Below are 20,765 nucleotides of genomic sequence, written 5' to 3' on the forward strand. Positions count from 1 at the left end.
TTTGTGGTGCAAGGTCACATCATTTAGCACAACTGACTGTAATTTTCAAGTAATCCTGAAGACTTGGGTTTGGTGTTTGATCAGTGATAAGAGCTGAACTCTTTGGGTAGCCTCTCCTGGTTAACATGCCTGAGGAGGAAAACAGGGCCCCAAATTCTTCTGTTCAGACACTTCATAAGGCGGTGTATTTTTGGCTCTTTGTGGAGGGCATCTGAGGATATGCAAAAAAGAAAAAAACAACAACAACATGACAAACACCAAAAAAAAAACCTGAAACACAACTATGGAACAAATGGAGGCATGAGCTCAAGGTCACATTGGTTGAGTGTCCTGAGGTTATACGCGATGCTCGTTATCCTGCAGTTGTGACGGCTGGTTGAGGCACACGAGGCAGCACGAGCCTTTGGGCGTCACTGGCCTCAGACATGCTGTCTGCGGACACTTTTCCACGAAACACGTCAACTGGGTCCCCTAACAGAGACAGAGACACAGGAACAACTGAGCTGAAAACGGGACAATAGCTCTGTAGGAGCTTTTTTTTGTATGTCAGTATAGTTCTGAAATGTTTTTATTTCAGTTTTTTAATACATATATTTTCGTTATTTTAGTAAGTTACTCAAAAAGAAAATAATGTCTTATATACATACATATAACGGTACGTGTATTCGTACCGGACCGTTTCGGTACAGGGCTTTCGGTACGGTGAACGTGTGTAACGAATGACCGAATGCAATATTTTGTTTGCGGAACATGGGTACATTTTCGTGTTTACAAACGAACATATTAAGTGGCAGAAGTCTCCGCGTTCAGCGTAAATCCCGCCCTGCAGCTGATTCTAAGGCCGGTGACACACTGGATGCGTGGCGTGAGCGTGGCGTTTCGGCTGCGTGTCAGTTGTGTGACGGCTGCTTCGCGTTTTCTGTGTCTTTACACACCAGAATGGTACCTGACGCGCCGCTGGCGCGCTGCTGCTGCTGTAGGTGACATAGAGGGAGACCGCCGACAGACCAGGATCTTGTCTTCACGACAACAATATCTATACTTCATGTTGAGCATAAATATAAAGCCTACTGATAAAGGACACCGTCAACAGTATTGACAGCAAAATAGACTATGTTTGACAGGTGCAATATGCCAGTGTGTCACCGGCCTAAGGTTTTCAAAAGGCATCACGCGAGTGTGAACATCACTACAACTAAGAAAAAACCGATTGTAATTCAAACGCAGCTCCCGTCGGCATTTAAACAGACCTTTGCTCTTAATTCCGATCGGTCCAACGCAATAACGAAATCTGAGCAGGTCTAAAAACTGAAACTTTTGATGCTGTACTTAACACTTTGGAAAAGTTATATATATATTTTTTAAATATGAGCAGGCCTACAAGCTGGGATTGGTAATGCTGCACTGTAATCATAGTTATTTATTTATATTTTTCATTATATTGTATTATATGATATTGGTTTGAGACTGAGAGTATTTTATTTAGTGGAGAACTTTGCAGCAGTATTTTTATTTCTTATTCTTTTTTATTTTATATATATTTTATTAAAAAGTATTTTAAAAAAGTGTAAACAAATTGTGAAAAAAAGTTTATAGTAATAAACAACCCGCAGTTCGAACATTGCAGTTCGAACATTAAGATGTTTTTAAGATTGCTTGTGGCTAAGGCAGTGTTTCCCAACCTTTTTTTCTTCAGCGATGCCACAGTTTTGATAAGTAAAATGTCCCATGGCACACCACTAAGCAGTGAAATATAGCAAAATTGAACAAACCTGCATGGCTTTGAATGCCATATTAAAACTGGATATTACATTAAAAGTAGTACTCACATTTAATGTAAAACTTGAGCTTAAGTCAGGTAGGAACACAAGGTCAAAGGTCACTATGTTGCTGATGATGATAAAACAACAAATTTACATATTGTGGCTGCTGGGGCGTAAACCTTGTTTGTCCGAAAGCATGACCACTTATAAAAAATGTATAAACAAAAAATTTCTATATTTTAATTGTTACAAACATCGTTGTCTTTATATATGATCAGACACTTGCATGCTCCATTATAATATTTACATTTTATGAAAATCAAGCTCAAATGAAGTTTTTAACCAATGAATGCCAGATTTCTCTGTTTGGTCTATCATAAGCAGCCGCATCTGAGGCAGTGAGTGCATCGCATTATGTTTTCATCAACTTAAAGTTCATAGAGATTATATAGTAGTTATGTGGCCAATGAGTTTTTTTTTTGTTGTTCTTGTTACTGGAATACATTTGTCCAAAATCTCATGATATAGAAGTTGAACCGCAATGCACAGGATATATAAAACAGTATATTAGCTACACCTAGACGTCAAATGCTATCTCTTCTCCGATCTTTAAACACATACAAAACATTAGCTTTTATACACATAGTGTTTCTTGGGTAAAGAAAACACTGTACTTATTCAAAATTCAGTTCTTTATTTGAGCTTGCATTGTGAACGAGCAGAGATCCATATCCAGACAGTGCGAGGTGCTTCATTGTGAATGGAGGTGGGTGGAGCTACGAGGTTTGACTGACAGTTTGAGGATCCAATGGCGTTACGAGGTTTAGTCACATGCTATTTTGAATATCTTTCATTGGTTTAGTTTTTTGTTTAGTAAAACTCACACACAGATGTAAAGATGACAAATTGCATTGATTTAAAATAATAATAATAATAATAATATCTAAATATAATAAAGATAGAAAGTTTTTAAAAATGTTCCATGGCACACTAGTGGCTGGGAAACACTGGGTTTAAGTACGAGATCTCTAACCATAATTACGCTTTCTCCAGTTAAAAAGTCACCTGGTCTGAACCATGGGAAAAAAATGCAGATGCACTGTTTACAGTCTGAAACAGCTGGATTTTGATGTGAAAGACAACAGGAGATGGACCTAATGATAGAAAATTTAAATTCTTGCAAACAGATTTTGGTTTCACATTATGTGAACTGATGGACTGGAGTGCTGTGGATTATTGTGATGTTTTTATCAGCTGTTTGGACTCTCATTCTGACGGCACCCATTCACTGCAGAGCATCCATTGATGAGACACTGATGCAATGCTGCATTTCTCCAGATCTGATGAAGAAACAAACTCATCCTGATCTTGAATGGCCTGAGGGTGATCACATTTTCAGCCATTTTCCATTTTGGGTGAAGTATTCCTTTAAACTACATGCGATTGACTGCAGATTCAATCCCAGATTGAGTTATAATGTTACCATGACATACAGAACCATGTGAGGGCATTTGTCAGTATTTGACAGCTAAAGCTCCCCCAGGGAATCAGTCGGTCTAATGATCCATTAATCATCAATTATAAGTACATGAGAGTGCTAGAATGCCATGCATTCATTTTCAGTGAGATAAAGAAAACACAGATGTAACAGATACCTAGCATCCAAAATGAACTCTCACTAAGAGCCAAATGTGAGTAGAATGTGGCGACAGTGAGTAAATAAAACCGTCTCACAATGAAAGTCGTTTGGTAAATCATAAATAAACTATTCCAAATGATTTTCAACACAGCCCATTGAAACTTGAGCTGAAAATCCACTGTTTTGCAACATTTAGCCCTCCAAATAAAAAGCTTTGAAAGTTGCATTTTCTGTAATGAACCACATGGCCAATCTTGCTGCATGCTTTGATTGTTCTCAACCGGAGGGTCACGACCAAAAGATTCTGCTTTGATACAGTCAGAAAAAAAACAATGCTACTGTACATACAAATTATAAACTACAATATATATTGAATGTTATCATGATATATATTGAATATGTCATTGTGCTTTACTGCAACAGCAAAATCAACATGCTTATAAACTTTCAGAATTAAAAAAAAGCTTCTCATACTGTATATAATATCAAAGGTTGAGTATCACAGCTTATTGCAGTTCATGACAATTGTATATTTTTATATAAAATGTTTGTAATTCCGAACCAAAACAAGTTGAGAACCACGGAAAACTGGTACATCATGTAAAACTACATTTGTGTGCATATGCTTGTTTCTGCTCCAGTGTGTTCACAAGCCCATGAATGCAGTGAGAACGCAACACAGACTATATGTGAAGATTTCAGTCTGAAAGGCTCAGCGCACTGATGAACTTACATGACACTGACAGCTGGTGCAGGGGTTCTTCTTCCAACGCTCTCCATCTACTCGTTCTCTCCCGTCCTCATCTGCACAGTCTGTCCTGCTCAGACGCCTTCAAGTCTTTTTATCTGTCAGTTCCAACAGAGAGAAAAAACGGTTTCACTCTCCGAGTCATTTATCCATTGCATTACACTAAGCGTTACAGTATATTCTGAATAAATGCACCATACCATCCTGATTCATACAATATGTGGAAGTGAAACATGATAAAATATGATGATGGTTTCAGGATGTTTTCAGATGGATTCTATTTGTGGGATGTAATCTGTCAGATGGGAAACAACAGAACAACAGTAATTCCTATTGGAGTAATGCCCAAAACACAATATCTTTATGACGTGACATTCAGCCAAGTATGGTGACCCATACTCAGAATTCGTGCTCTGAATTTAACCCATCCAAAGTGTACACACACACACACACACACACACACACAGAGCAGTGGGCAGTGGGCATATATATATATGATGTGAGTCATGGTAAACCGATCCTCGTACCTTCACAGCAGTCCTGCCACAAACGTAGGTCAATCTTAGGTACATCATCACAGCTTCCATAACTGTGAGGGAATTCAGCCACGCTAAAGACATCTGACTGGATTCGGGTGATGTTGTCGCTATTGTCACACAACACCCGGACGAGAGACGTCTGCTTCAGCTGGGTCAACTGAGCAGGGCTAAAGGACCCAGGGTTCTCATACCAAAACCTACAATTACATGAGTAAAGTTGATTAATTATTTAACTGTGTCAGTTACATCCTCAAATAATTGTAATAACGCTTACCATATTTTTCGGACTATAAGTCGCACCTGAGTATAAGTCGCATCAGTCCAAAAATACGTCACGATGAGGGAAAAAACATATATAAGTCGCACTGGACTATAAGTCGCATTAATTTAGAACCAAGAACCAAGAGAAAACATTACCGTCTACAGCTGCGAGAGGTCACTCTATGCTGCTCAGTGTAGACTACAGGAGCACTTAGCAGCATCTCTGGCAGTATAGAGCGCCCTCTTGCGGCTGTAGACGGTAATTTTTTCTCTTGGTTAATGTCTCTCAGTTCATTTCTCTCGGTTCATGTCAAATTAATTTTGATAAATAAGTCGCACCTGACTATAAGTCGCAGGACCAGCCAAACTATGAAAAAAAGTGCGACTTATAGTCCGGAAAATACGGTAACATGAGGATACTGTATGTACCATAATCAAATCTCGTTGTTTTTTATTGGATATATAGTACATCCTGTTTTACCAGCATACACACTGTAAACTCTCGAAGGGCAAATATAATATAAGGCATGAATATTTTAAGATATTATTATTATGAACATCATGATTTTTTGGTAAAGCTGCTTTGAATCAATAGGTCTTCTAATACTCAAAATAGTTAAGCCTGGTTCATTCTAAACCCCAGAATCCAAGGTTATCTTGCTTCATGTTTCACACTGCTCACAATTTAACAATTAATCCTATGTATTCATAAGCTAACGTTTCACACTGTACATTCCTAAACCCTGGGTAAATGTTCTTATTTGCTATGACAGTGTCATTGACTGGACAACGGTAGGACTACGTGTTTACATAGCATTTACATTGCACATCCATATTTTATATATTACCAATTGTCAAATTTTCCCTAAATAGACTTATTGAACTATGAAGTTCAAATAAAACACTGCAAAACAATCTTTTCTTCTATCAAATTCACGTTTTTTCCATCACTATTTGCAATTGACATGAGGCACATGATTGTGTGTCTGCTGCTAAAAAGGTAGCCAAGATTCTAACATAATATTGTTTAACCCGGTACTTGTTTGACACCACTACGTGCCACTGATATGCTTTAGAGCAGGCTTTCTTAATGTATATAAAGTGGTGCTAACCTTGCTTCTAAATTAAAAGTATGAAACATACCTTTAGCCGAGGTTAAAAACAGGGTTAAGAATGACAATAACTCAGTGTTAGGCGCAGTCTGAAAAGCCTTAACATGTTTTATGAAGTTAGAAATTTGAAAAATCAGAAATTTCTGGGGAACAAGGACAGGTCTTACCGGTCACCATCTCTAAGACGCTTGAACTGGGTTGCCAGTAAAGACATGAGGGTCGGTCCCAGTCTGCTGCCAGGCACCAGCTCTTCAGCCATCAAAGCAGGAAACAGGTCAATATTCTGAGGTGTGCCATAGAGCCTGGGAGCAGAATAGGTCATTACATCCAGAAAATGCTAAATCTATCCTTCAATGACATGGGATTTAGAACGAAAGGGTTTTTGGCTAACCTTTGAAGCTTTTCTCGCACACTGGGATTCTAAATCTCATTCCTCAGATCATCAAAAGTCTGCGCGGATGTCAGGTTGCAGAACACTCGGTAGTCATTGTAGGGGGGTATACCGTGGTCAAGCCCCCTTTGGATATTCATGGCAGCAAGGTCGAGTGCCAATGAATGCGCCATCGAAAAAAGCCGTTCAGTAAGTTCGGTGTTGAGAAGCTGAGTGGACACTCGCATTTTTCCTGCTACTCCAAACAAACCACGGAGCAAAGGATCAATGCCTCCTTCGTTCACAATACGGAAGGGTGAGAAAAAAGCCTTATGCAGTGAGATATGTCCTTGATGGATGGGCTGAGAGTTTTTTTTATTGAGCCGATACAAAATGGGATTAATGAGTGTATGGCCAAAGTGGAAGGCAGCAGTGGCAAAAGCGTTGAGGATGCCAGCATTAATATTGGGATTATAGCCATTATAGTCACCCAGTAGCCTCATGCCAGCCTTGCCCAGTATTTTGGGCAACCAATGGCTGTAGGTTATATGCTGCATTTGGGCTCCTACTATCTTCCGTGTCTCATGGTAAATGGTGTCACAATCCCAATGGGGGTTGAGACGTAGCAACTCGCTGGCAATGCAGTTATGTTCACGGAACCAAACCGTATGCATAGCCGTCAACCCAAGCTGCTCATTGGCACGATGGTCCCCGGCTAGGAAGCAAGGAATTGGACTTTCGTTTTCATCCCGCATGCATTCTATTGATGGGCCAATTGCAAATGGGAGCAATGGCTTGCCAGTACGTTGCACAATACCCTGTCGCCACATGCCCCGATGGCTGGTCAAGTCCCGTATCTCTTTTGCCTCATGCTGTGAGCTACCGTAAACATTGGAGGTATCGATGTAGGAAGTGAGCTGGTTCATCTGCTCACGTGGATACACAGAGTTCATAAGCAGAGAGGTCATTCCACTGCCGCAAACGGGACTAGAGCGCATAAAAAGAACATGCAACTTGCTCTGTTACGCCGTTGCCGTGGATCAGCGGGAGGGAACATGATGGGAAAGCAAGGTGGGTCGTTGGTGCACACTGAGGTGCACAACTGTCCATCAGAAAAACGAGACTGGCTGAGGGATACGACAGTTGAATCCAGGTCGTGGTCAAGGAACTGGCCCCACTGCATTAGCATGTGTGTGTAGCGATCGTCTGGGGTGATGGTCTCCGTTCCAATCATGGTGGTGGAGACCAGACGTGGAAGAGGCAGAGGAAAGCTGTTATGCCTTCGCTCAGTGGCGCCACGTGGGAGATTGAAGCCATTGTCGTAAACAGGCTTTAGCAAGCGCTCGAAGGCAGTTAGCGAGGCGCCCCACATGGGGTGCTGCAGGTTGTTGCAAGTGCCATCATGGGTACGATACTACTGGTGGAAGCAGATATCTGAGCAATTGTTGAAGCGCAGATGGGCCTTGCAGCCAGACAGGTTAGCTATCATATCCAGAAAATGCGGTGACACCAAGTCATTGTAGTGGAAGTCTGTTAAGAAAGAGTATGCATCTTGTAAAATAAGGCTACTATGTTTAGGCTACTACTATTTTGTTAAGAGACAAATACAGCTGTAATGAAAGGTTCTATAGGGATAGTTAATAAAAAAAAAATGAAAATTACGTCATCATTTGCTCACGTTCATATAAATCTAAACCCATAAGACTTTGGTTAATCTTTGAAACCCAAATGAGGATTTATTTAAATGAAATATGAGATCTCCATTAAAAGTTCAGGTTATCAAAACTTAGAAGATCTGAAAAATGAATTGACTAAATATATTTAGAGTTTTATAACCAAGTCTTGTGAAGAGGCATGATTAATTTAGGCTTTCATTTACATCTAAACAATTAGTGACACACATACATAGAGAACATCACATATGGTAAACACCGAAGCTTCCATGTTTTCCATATGTAATTCGTTCTATGTATGTGTGCTTATATGTAAATAAAGGCCTAAATTAAATCTGTTCATTATATTAATTATATTGAATAATTGCTTTCCACGCCATTCTATTTTAGTATCAACCATTTTAGATTAACCTGCCATTAAATTAGCTGCAAAGTGGACCAGACCCCATTATAGTTAAAATTCTGGCTATGCTAGACTAGTTAGCAATAGATTCAAGTAATTGTGCTTGTTGACCTTCTTGGTATTTGTGTCAGTGAATGTGTCCAGAGGGTAAATGCATAGATTGGGGGAGGGCTTGTCCAAACATGTGAGGGTATTTTGCCTTAGTGTGGCAATGAAAACTGTGCTGTTGTCATAACAAGAAAAACAATGACCCATGTCTTCTGCAGCACGAAGCACCACAGTGTCAGCTCAATATTTAGTAGGGGTGGGACAAAATAACAATATGGCAATATATGGTTGTACTTCTCTGTGTGATACGAGAATCGATATGTCACCGACAAATATCAATATTTTAATTAACAATATAAGGCGATCTAAATAGATTTCCCTGCTCCCAGCAACGTTACTTCATGGCTCCTCAAGGTGACACTCAACACATGAATGAGGGAGACATGAACAAGTTAACTAGCCTAGGAAAACAACGTTTTTAATGGGATGGTGTCCCGCGGTGTGAGTAAAAAAAATAGATGCCCAACCATATTTATGTCCAAAATTTGGACACACCACACGCCTTTATACCACTGAAAGGACAAACAATATCGACAAAGAGTATGCGATATTCAAGAACTGCATTATTTGCATGTGCTTTAAAGCCTTGCCAGTTAAACATTTCATTTGCTTGCTGTTCTGACGTGCTTCGTCGAAAGTGAAATTTAACAATTGAGAGAAAAACAGATGAGTGCAGTTCTTAAAGTGACAGCAGACTTAAAGTACTGAACATGCTGCCGCTTGTCATTAAATTTATAGTTCACACAAAAATTTAAATTATTTCATTTACTCGCTCTCATGTTGTTCCACATTTTTATTAATTTCTTTCTTATGCTGAATGCAAAATAATATACAGTCGTGGCCAAAAGTTTTGAGAATTACATAAATATTAGTTTTCAAAAGGTTTGCTGCTAAACTGCTTTTAGATCTTTGTTTCAGTTGTTTCTGTGATGTACTGAAATATAATTACAAGCACTTCATACGTTTCAAAGGCTTTTATGGACAATTACATGACGTTTATGCAAAGAGTCAGTATTTGCAGTGTTGGCCCTTCTTTTTCAGGACCTCTGCAATTCGACTGGGCATGCTCTCAATCAACTTCTGGGCCAAATCCTGACTGATAGCATCCCATTTTTTCATAATAACTTCTTGGAGTTTGTCAGAATTAGTGGGTTTTTGTTTGTCCACCCGCCTCTTGAGGATTGACCACAAGTTCTCAATGGGCTTAAGATTTGGGGAGTGTAATGAGTTAAATCTTCATAATCTTCGGGAAGGAGGAGGCGGGAATCGGCGGACAAGCAAATAAACTTTAATAATCAAAATAAACACAAACAGCGCAACAGTCCCTCGCGGACGACTGTTGCGCACAAATAAATAGCAAACACAAAATAAAGTCCAGGCCTGGTCCTCTCTCGTCCGTCACTGTCGTCGCTCCGGTTTTATATTCCTCTATATCTCCTCCGTGGGACTCGAGAACAGCGAGTGTCGCAGGTGTCGCCCATCTGCAATCACGCCACCGGCCTCGCTCCTGTTCCCACGTCCCTCGGCCCCGCCCCACTCGTCACAGGGAGTTTCCAGGCCATGGACCCAACAATCTGCTCCCCGAGCCACTTAGTTATCACTTTTGCCTTATGGGACGGTGCTCCATCGTGCTGGAAAATGCATTGTTCTTCACCAAACTGTTGTTGGATTGTTGGAAGAAGTTGCTGTTGGAGGGTGTTTTGGTACCATTCTTTATTCATGGCTTTGTTTTTGGGCAGAATTGTGAGTGAGCCCACTCCCTTGGATGAGAAGCAACCCCACACATGAATGGTCAGGATGCTTTACTGTTGGCATGACACAGGACTGATGGTAGCGCTCACCTTTTCTTCTCCGGACAAGCCTTTTTCCAGATGCCCCAAACAATCAGAAAGGGGCTTCATCGGAGAATATGACTTTGCCCCAGTCCTCAGCAGTCCATTCACTATACTTTCTGCAAAAAGATCAATCTGTCCCTGATGTTTTTTTTGGAGAGAAGTGGCTTCTTTGCTGCCCTTCTTGACACCAGGCCATCTTCCAAAAGTCTTCGCCTCACTGTGCATGCAGATGCGCTCACACCTGGCTGCTGCCATTCCTGAGCAAGCTCTGCACTGGTGGCACTCCGATCCCGCAGCTGAATCCTCTTTAGGAGACGATCCTGGCGCTTGCTGGACTTTCTTGGACGCCCTGAAGCCTTCTTTACAAGAATTGAACCTCTTTCCTTGAAGTTCTTGATGATCCTATAAATTGTTGATTTAGGTGTAATCTTAGTAGCCACAATATCCTTGCCTGTGAAGCCATTTTTATGCAACGCAATGATGGCTGCTCGCGTTTCTTTGCAGGTCACCATGGTTAACAATGAAAGAACAATGATTTCAAGCATCACCGTCCTTTTAACATGTTAAATCTGCCATTCTAACCCAATAAGCCTGACATAATGATCTCCAGCCTTGTGCTCGTCAACATTCTCACCTGAGTTAACAAGACGATTACTGAAATTATCTCAGCAGGTCCTTTAATGACAGCAATGAAATGCAGTGAAATGGTTTTTTTGGGATTAAGTTAATTTTCATGGCAAAGAAGGACTATGCAATTCATCTGATCACTCTTCATAACATTCTGGAGTATATGCAAATTGCTATTTTAAAAACTTAAGCAGCAACTTTTCCAATTTCCAATATTTATGTAATTCTCAAAACTTTTGGCCACGACTGTATTTTGGGTGACCAAACAGTTGCTGCTCCCCATTAACTTTGATAGAATAAAAAATATATACAGTATATACTGTATACTATGGAAGTCATTGGGGACCAGCAATTGTTTGGTTACCCACATTCTTCAAAATAATTTTTATGTTCAACAGAAGAAAGAAACTAATTAAGGTTAAAAACAACTCTAGAGTGAGTAAATGATGACATAATTAAAATTTTTGCAGAATTTTCAGCAGTTTGGTCTTGGATGAAGAGAGAACCTGAACTCAACCACTTCACAGGCATTTTGTTTCCATAGACAGATATTGTGATCTATCATTCTACGATTGTCTAGCAATATGTCAATTATCGCAGAATTGCTGTATCATGATATTATCTGTTTCGTGAGCCATGTATCGCATTTTGTATCGTATCGTAAGGGTACCATGTGATTCCCACCCCATGCCATATACCCCCGGGCTATGGACCAGTACCGGTCCGTGCGTCATTTGGTACCAGTCCGCACAAGAAAGAATAAATAACTTACATTAAAGCTGCGGTCGGTAACGCTCGTGTCTGGTGGAAGAACATTGTAGCCGGAGCTACTTCTCTCTGTTTACATCTATGGCGAGTCACGCAGGTACTGTGCTACTCTGCAGCGTTGTCGACCCCAACCAGACTAAAATAGTCAGAATATAAACACTTATTATAAGTGTACCATAGTGATTCAGGATAAGACAAAAACACGGTTTGGAAAATGGATTCATGATGTACTCGCTCATTATATATCATTCATGTTATGTTGTTGGCGCGATGTTTACTAAAGTTGCATACTAATACACAGTGGATTCATGTTTATTATTATATTTACAATATACCACAGTTTTTATGCCAGTCGTATCATTTTATTTTGTTGAATTTATCCATTACACCTTAAAATCTGGTCCGTGAAAATATTGTCTGACATTAAACCGGTCCTTGCTGCTAAAAAGGTTGGGGATCGCTGCCATATACTATTTTATTACACAATAACAATAACACAATACATAATTCGAAGAGCAGCATTATGGTGTGAGATACCTGTTCCATTAGTGTCCACCATGAGGCCCTGGTTGACATGCCTCTGGATGAGAAGTAGGGTCTGCTCAAAAATCTCTCCCGCTCTGGCCTGCTCCACTGTGTAGGGGTCCCGGGGGTAACGAAACAAAGCCAGAAGCTCGGCAGGGGTACGAGGAGATCTGACAATGGTGGAGAACACATTAACTTCCACATTCACAAAAGCCATTCAGACTCACTCAAGAAGAGAATACAAATTAGCAAACTATAGACCTGCATTTTGTCTAACAGATTATGTGATCGATCTCATAGCTCAATCTCATAATTCCTTATTAATCAATTCAAAACTGATTTTGAACTGTGCAAGACACCCCAGGTGAATAGGGTAAAAAAAAAAAAAAAATTATATAATATATAATATTACTAATATTTAATGTTATGTTTAATGTTATTTGCATGCATTTTCACCATGTTTTTAAGAATAAAATGTTCTTTAAACCCCTTTTTAAAAGCTTTCAGAATATAAATAGGAATAAAACTGGAAAGTTTTAAGTGCTGCTGAATTGGAGATTTCTGACATGAGAAACTCATTTTGATAAAACGGCCTATTTAGGTATGTATTGTAACTGACATCTACAGACATAAATAGATAAAGTGCAACATTTAAAAGTGTATTTTGGATGCTTTATTTCCCTCATCATTTATTTCCTGCATCATGCTGAAATGGGGACAAGATTATTAAAGCAAAATGGAAACTATGTCATAGTACTGAACCCCATTAAAGAGCATAAACAACCTGTCAAAGCACTTGACATGGCCATGTGCACATGACTTTCTTTCAAGCATTTAATAAAAGTGCATCCAAACCTTGGACAACTTGGATCATACACTTTTTTTCTACTGAAGCTCACCCTGAAAACTGTTTTTAAAACATATGCTTTCAAGTGCAGTCACTGATGAAGGCTCTGTACCTAAAGTTCTGCCCTTCTTAAGATAGTTTTTGCAGCCATGTGTCAAAAGAAATTATGATTTTAAGTGGCATCTTAAAAGCTGACTACAAAGCCTACAGCCTAACAACCTGGCTTCAGTTATTTAATGTACTTCTGAATAACTACAATTTAATTCAGTGTTTACTGGGGTTATTTGAGAGAACAATATAAAAGAAAGAATAATCATTCAAAGCTAAAGAACATCAGAGTCTTGCAGCATTAATATCATTTTGATCATTCAAGGATTTGGCATCATTTCACATATCATCTCTTGTGAATTAAGAAGGTGAATTAAGAAGGTGCCATGTTATAACAATATGAGTTTTATTTTCATGATTTTCATGATCCATTACCAGGTGTTTTGGACTGCATAAATTCAATAAGCATGCTTCAATAGTAAAATGTCAACTAATATTGTAATTTAAAATTTAAAAGAGTCATGAGAAGTAATTCCAAATGTAATCTTTGGCAATCTCTCTTAACTAGGATAACATATCTCAGTAAGACTTCATTTAAAAGGATGTACTTTCGAAACAATCCTCTCTAGCTATGAAATACAAACACTCTCAATGAGCTAACATAAGCTGGCACTGGCCTCCATAGACAAAATAACCCCCAACATCAAGCTCAGAGTGCAGAGTCTCCTTGCAGTGATAAATTAGTGACCGGCCCTTGTCCAAGGCATAAATGGTCCCACTAAATTCCTGATGGGTTATGCCATTGTGACTCACAGCAGAAGGAATTGTTTTCTTGGCATGTTTTGCCTGCAGCACCAAGCGCTCACCCATCAAAGAGCTGCCTCCTGGTGGAGTCTATTGCGGTGTTTATGCTCCGAATGGCCTCTTCAAGAGACGTTGAGACAAAGGGATCACCCTCCTCCCTGCTCACCTGCGGGACTGGAGAAAATTATACAAACATCAGTATAAATAAAAGCTTCTGAATTGGAGTTTAGTAGTAAATTTGAATCTGCACATGGGATTAAAAACTGAGCAAATGCTCAGGCTCATTAACTGGCACTTTAAATAACAGTGACATAAAATGTTAAATGTTAAAATGTTAAATCATGCAATTATTAAAAATAAAAATTCAATAAATAGTCATATATTAATATAAAATATTAAATATTAACATAGTAAATAAATATTACAACAAGTGTAAGACCTTCGTAGCAGATTTAGACAGGAGGAGCTGGGGGAGGTGGAGGGTCTAATCGTGCAGGACCATTTTACAGAAAACAATCAGATAAGATTATTCAAATGTTAAGCAAGCAATCTCATTAGCTACAGATCCAGCAGAGGCCTGTCAGCTTGTGACATTTAGTATTGCTAGCAGATTACAGGATTGTTTGACTTCATGCGGTGCTGTGTAGACCGATCAGCGTCTGACTTAATGAAGTGCATGGCAGTTAGAAATTTTGTCCAACTTGAGACAGCACTGAGCTTGGCAACACAGCTGTTTCACAACTGAAAGGATCCTCAATTGAAAAGGAGTTTTTACTGTTAAAAAATAAACCGGCGGAAACTGTGTAAGCAGTACAAAGTATTGAATGAAAAAAGTTTCTGTTGCTTTCCCATCTGCAAGCGACAAATCTCGATGATCAATTAAATCCAGTATTTTGTCATCTATCACTTACCCCCATGTTGTCTCAAACCCGTAAAAGCTTCGTTCTACTTCAGAACACAATTTAAGATATTTTGGATGAAAACCGGAAGGCTTGTCCCATAGACTGCCCAGTAAAATACACTGTCAACGTCCAGAAAAGTATGAAAAGCATCATCAGAATAGTCCATCTGCCATCAGAGGTTCAACCGTAATGTTATGAAGCGACGAGAATACTTTTTGTACACGAAGAAAACAACAATAATGACTTTATTCAACAATTCGTCTCCTCTGTGTCTCACCGCATCACTGTAGCGCCATTTTGGAGAATCTGAGCTGAACGCAAACTGCGTACACTATTCTGTGTCAGCCGTGCTGCACGGATGCACTGTTTTCATTCAAATCAAAGTGTAGATACACGTACAGTGGAACACGTATCCTTGTGTCGCGGCTGACACAGAATAGCATACGCACTTTGGGGGTTTTCATCCAAAATATCTTAAATTGTGTTCTGAAGACAAACGAAGCTTTCACGGGTTTGGAACGACATGGGGGTAAGTGATTAATGTTTTAATCTAATCATTTTAACCCTCCAAAGCTACGAGTTGGTTCACATGATCCTCTGAGGAGACCTTTGAGGTCCTTAAAAAGCGAGGTGTGCTCTGATTGGCCAGATATCCAGTGCATTGTGATTGGCCAAATACGTCAAGCATGTGACGGAAATGTTACGCCCCTTACTAGGTTACTGCTCTGGAACAGTGTTGTAAATAACACACAGTGTCTCCATGACATGGTGGCATTGCAACAATACTACAGCGAGAAAAGAGTCATGACCTTTCTTTGAGTATACATTTGGGCAGCGTTATGCAAATCTTCCCACATCGTGACACAGACATGTGGGGGCATGTTAGAACGAGCAGGGCAGACTTTACAGATCTTATTTATGCACCAAGAGCTCGTAACACTCCAAAGAGAAAGGAAAAGCTGAAATCGCATCATATGACCACTTTAAAATCATTCATCTTTAATCATTAATTAGTGATACATAGACAAATATCCCAACCAGTATAGTTTTATGATAAAATAGTTTCTCCCACACAACTAATCAATTTGTGGGTCGAATTTGGTCACGTTTGGCCCATATTAAGCACAAGACTTTCACTCCAATGTACACACAGTAAATTGGTCCGGATCGCAGACAAACAGGAAACATTCCTGATGAATTTTCACACAAGGAAAGTAAAAAGCACAACATACTCAACACATTCACACCATTCCTAACTAGGATATGGCTCAGAGTGGTGGACTAGTCATCCAACAACCAACCTACTGAGATTCTGTTTGTTTAGTATCTTTAAAAGACACATAAGGAGGAGCATCTCTACATTGCCTTTAAAGAACCTTCCTCAACACGTTTCAATGAAATGATAACACAAGAACTTACCTCCTGTCATCCGTGTTTTCTTTACTATGCTGGATCAGTTGGCCTCCATTTTTTTGTGAGGACTATTGGTAGTTTTGTTTGTTTTGTGTTCAACATTGCTAAAAACACATTAGTGTTATTACTCCTAATCAGCCTAATTACACACACATCTCTTTATATGGAATAGCTGTATAGAAAACACATTGACTGGTTGATTTTGACTTTATTCGTGACACAAGTTGCCCTTGTCACACACAGTGTTGTGGATATGTTATCTTTGAGTATCCATCCAATAAAGTGGGATTCTAGACTTCTGATTAGTCAATACAGTTTTCCAATTAGTGCTGAACAATGATCATGTTGCTCCAAAAATATAAATCACGATTATAGAATAATTTAAGTAAACCACTGGGTAGAAAATGCATCCATTTAGGAGACAAGCACTGAATTGGGCATTTAAACCCTTGACATCTGGCTAACGCAACCATGAAAGCTTATGCAGGCTCGTTACCAATGCAAGATAACACATGCCAAATTAAAATTGAACTGTAGGGATACATAACCAGTGAGCAAATCTTGTATATGATTATAATATATTAATGGAGAAGAGGATATTGTGATCAAGATTAAAAATATACAAATAATCTAAAATAATCTAATATTCACTCTAATGTCTTCTTTCCTTTCAAATGTTAAACCCTTGACAACAGCTACATTTCACATAGTTAAAAAAAATAATAATCTTTGCAAAGAAGTCTTACCACTACAGCACTAGATCTGAAGACACTGTATACAGTGTATTTCTTGTATTTTTCATAGACAAAACCCATCATGTTATCAAAGTTGTTTTGTGTCTTATAAGATAATGAAGTAGAGAATACTGAGTTATTCATCGGACGAAACAAAGCAGGTCTGCCATAAACTACTATTATACCCCATGAGCTCATGCAAGGATGAGCCTCAGACTTCCTCTCAGCAGGGAACATGTAAGATGCAATACTTTACTGTCTAATAAAACAATGTAAAAAACACAACACAAATCAGTTTAGGAGGAAAGCATTTTGATGGTACACTTCTAAGACTAGACTGCAGTCAAGCCTTTGGTGATTATTACATAACGAGTAACATTTATTGTCAGCTGGAAAACAAAAAGCCACAATGGACTGGACTGTCCACAGATTGTTACTGTATCTAAAGGGGTTTGTGACTCATTGCCTCATGGGTCTGAGTTCTGCTCTCTTTGCCACATGTTTGAGCATTTAACTAATGAGCCTGCACTGATTAACAGCATTGTTTGACTTTCACAATCAAGAGTACAGAACCCATGCGAGATATGTCCAGAAAGAGACCAAGATGGATGGAATGGTTCATAATGCAAGATAACCTTAACAAAGCCCACAGTCAGCACAGTTCTGCAAAGCTTAAACAGGGCTGCAAACTCTGCAGCGGTGAAAATGTGACAGATGCATCCAAGGACAATTAACAGCTTAAAATGTGAATAATTATTATTATTGTTATTAATATGATAATAACATTTATATAATAACAATATTTTAATATTACAGTTTTATTTTTAGAATAATAGTTATTGTTATAAAATAAATAAATAAGGAAATATATTATAGTAGTAAAATTATATGTTAACAAATACTAAGTAGCAAGTTTAGAAAAAGGGCGTGTCCAATTATGCTCAAAAACAAAAACAAAACCCCAAATCTTCCGCACATGCCACAGGTCATTCAAGCGTGACAATTTCAAGGAGAACGGACCATAGGTGGCGCTATAATTGTTAAGAAGTTTTAAAACCCATGTATTACATTACTAAATTGCCTGTACTGGTTGTAAATGCTCTTTTCTATCTATGATGTCAGCGGTTGCATGCGTGCTAAACAAAACATAACGTCTTTTTTAAGGATGTGCTTAAAGGCCTTAAAGTGCTTGAACCCTGGTAACTGGTTTTGTTCTAGTATCGCTAATTTAAAACATGTTATTGAAATGTGAGTTTGGCAAACATTTATTGAGATTTCTCTATTAAATTAAATGTAGAAAATAGCTGCCGGTATGCATTCCCAAGACTATTGTTGACTTTTGTCAACAGATTTATTTATTCCATTTAGATTTTTTTATTTTTTATTTAATTAATTCCATTTTTTGTTGTTTTTCTTCATTGATATGCACATATTTATATTACAATGATGTGTACATTTTCTGAAGAACATGTGTATGCACAAAAAAGGCTGCACCAACACGTGATTATCATAATGCAGAAAAACAAGGAATAAACTATGCTGAGCTAGTTTTCTGTTAGTATTTACTTATTTCATATTGGTACTGCCCAGAAGTGACTGTGCTGACACGCTGAAGAACAGAAATGTGGCCTGATGGCAGGAGAATAAATACATGTCAGCAGAAAACAGGATGTGGTCTTGGACCTTGTAGGCTCACGTCCAGCCTTACGATATCACAGAGGAAACTTCCAACTTCAGATGTATGATAAACAGAAAGAGCGACATGATAACGCAACCTGACAGAACCTCATCAGCAGTGAGACAGACTGAACAAAACTGGTCCTGCTGAACCCTGTAACGACTGACATACCAGATAAAACCTTCTGTTTTCAAATGGAAACATTTACTGAAACTTTAAAAAGAATATGCAAGAAGTCTGCATATGTGACTTTTGTTCAGCATCGTTATTTCGATAGATCAAAATCACTCTCAAGGACCTTTTCCTGGACTGTGCCCAGCTGGTGGAATGACCTCCCAATCTCAATTCGTACAGCTGAGTCTTTACTCATTTTCAAGAAACAGCTAAAGACTCATCTTTTTCGCCTGCACTTAACCAACTAACACTTTTCCTTTTCTTGTCTTTTTATTAAAAAAAAAAAAAAAAAAAAACCTACCTATGCGTTCTATACTAGACTAACTGAGACTTGTCATGGCACTTGTATACTGTTGTTGTTCTCTTGTTGACCTGACTGCTTCTATTGTTCTCATTTGTAAGTCGCTTTGGATAAAAGCGTCTGCTAAATGATTAAATGTAAATGTAAATGTAAATCAGGCTTTTATGGCTCATGCAGAATAATAAAGTGGGAATATGGAGCTCAAACTCGAGAAGGAAAAAAAACTGATATTTATGTGGCCAAAATTTGAAATTCCACAAAAGCCTTTTACTTGCTAACAATCAGACAAAGTATACATGTGATTGTCATATAAAAAACACTGAGTGCAATAAAACTAATAATTTACGGTCAAATAAAAGCTCCAGATGGACTGCCAAGGAATGATCTATAGGGAATCACTGATTGGCTGTTTTAAGCCAAATAATAACGAGGCTTAACTTGGCTTGTTCTTGCACAGACAGCTTATTATAAAGCTCTGACAGTCTGCTCCTATCCTCAATCTATATCAGGCCTTGCTTTCAGCTTTTTAACGTTAACCGTTCTACTCCACCATCATTGAATCCATCCTCTGCACTTCAGTAACTGTCTGGTTCAGCTCAGCTTCTAAATCTGACCTCAGAAGACTACAGAGGGTAGTCCGGACTGCTGAGCGAATTATCGGTACAACCCTCCCTTCTATTCAAGAACTGTACTTATCCAGAGTGAGCAAAAGGGCTGTTAAAATCACTCTGGACCCCTCACATCCAGCACACTCCCTCTTTGAACTGTTGCCATCTGGTCGACGCTACAGAGCACTGAGCACCAGAACGACCAGACACAGGAACAGTTTCTTCCCTCAGGCAATCCATCTAATGAACAATTGATAATAACTGTGGAACACACTTCACTATTTATATTTATATATACATACACTTATTTATCAAACACACACCTAGCGTACACTTACATTTTTTGCACATAATATACCTGTACATACATAATGCTCATTGTAATATACCTGCCATACATTGTCAATTTGTATATTTTCATTCCTTACCTACCTATTTGTATTTTTTTTTTTTACTTTTTATTCCATTTTGTGTTTTTTGTTCTGTCACTGTCATTATGTTGCACTGCGGAGCTTCTGTCACGATAACAAATTCCTTGTATGTGTGAACATGCCTGGCAATAAAGCTCATTCTGATTCTGATTCTGATTCTGAATAAATGGCTGACAAAACCTGAATGCAGCAAATTCCACACAATGACTTTCACCCTTCCTTAAAGGGTTAGTTCACCCAATAATCAAAATTATGCCATTAATAACTCACCCTCATGTCGTTCCAAACCCGTGAGACCTCCATTTATCTTCGGAACACAGTTTAAGATATTTTAGATTTAGTCCGAGAGCGCTCAGTCCCTCCATTGAAGCTGTGTGTACAGTCTACTGTCCATGTCCAGAAAGGTAAGAAAAACATCATCAAAGTAGTCCATGTGACATCAGAGGGACAGTTA

At 38.8% G+C, this 20,765-nt stretch overlaps 1 pseudogene; it reads right to left on the reverse strand.

The window, feature by feature from the left end:
- Positions 1–336: 336 nt before the first annotated feature.
- On the reverse strand, positions 337–16,401 carry LOC132111957 (peroxidasin homolog; annotated as a pseudogene).
- Between the last annotated feature and the right edge of the window lie 4,364 nt (positions 16,402–20,765).

Source organism: Carassius carassius, chromosome 31, assembly GCF_963082965.1.
Source record: "Carassius carassius chromosome 31, fCarCar2.1, whole genome shotgun sequence".
NCBI lineage: Eukaryota > Metazoa > Chordata > Actinopteri > Cypriniformes > Cyprinidae > Carassius > Carassius carassius.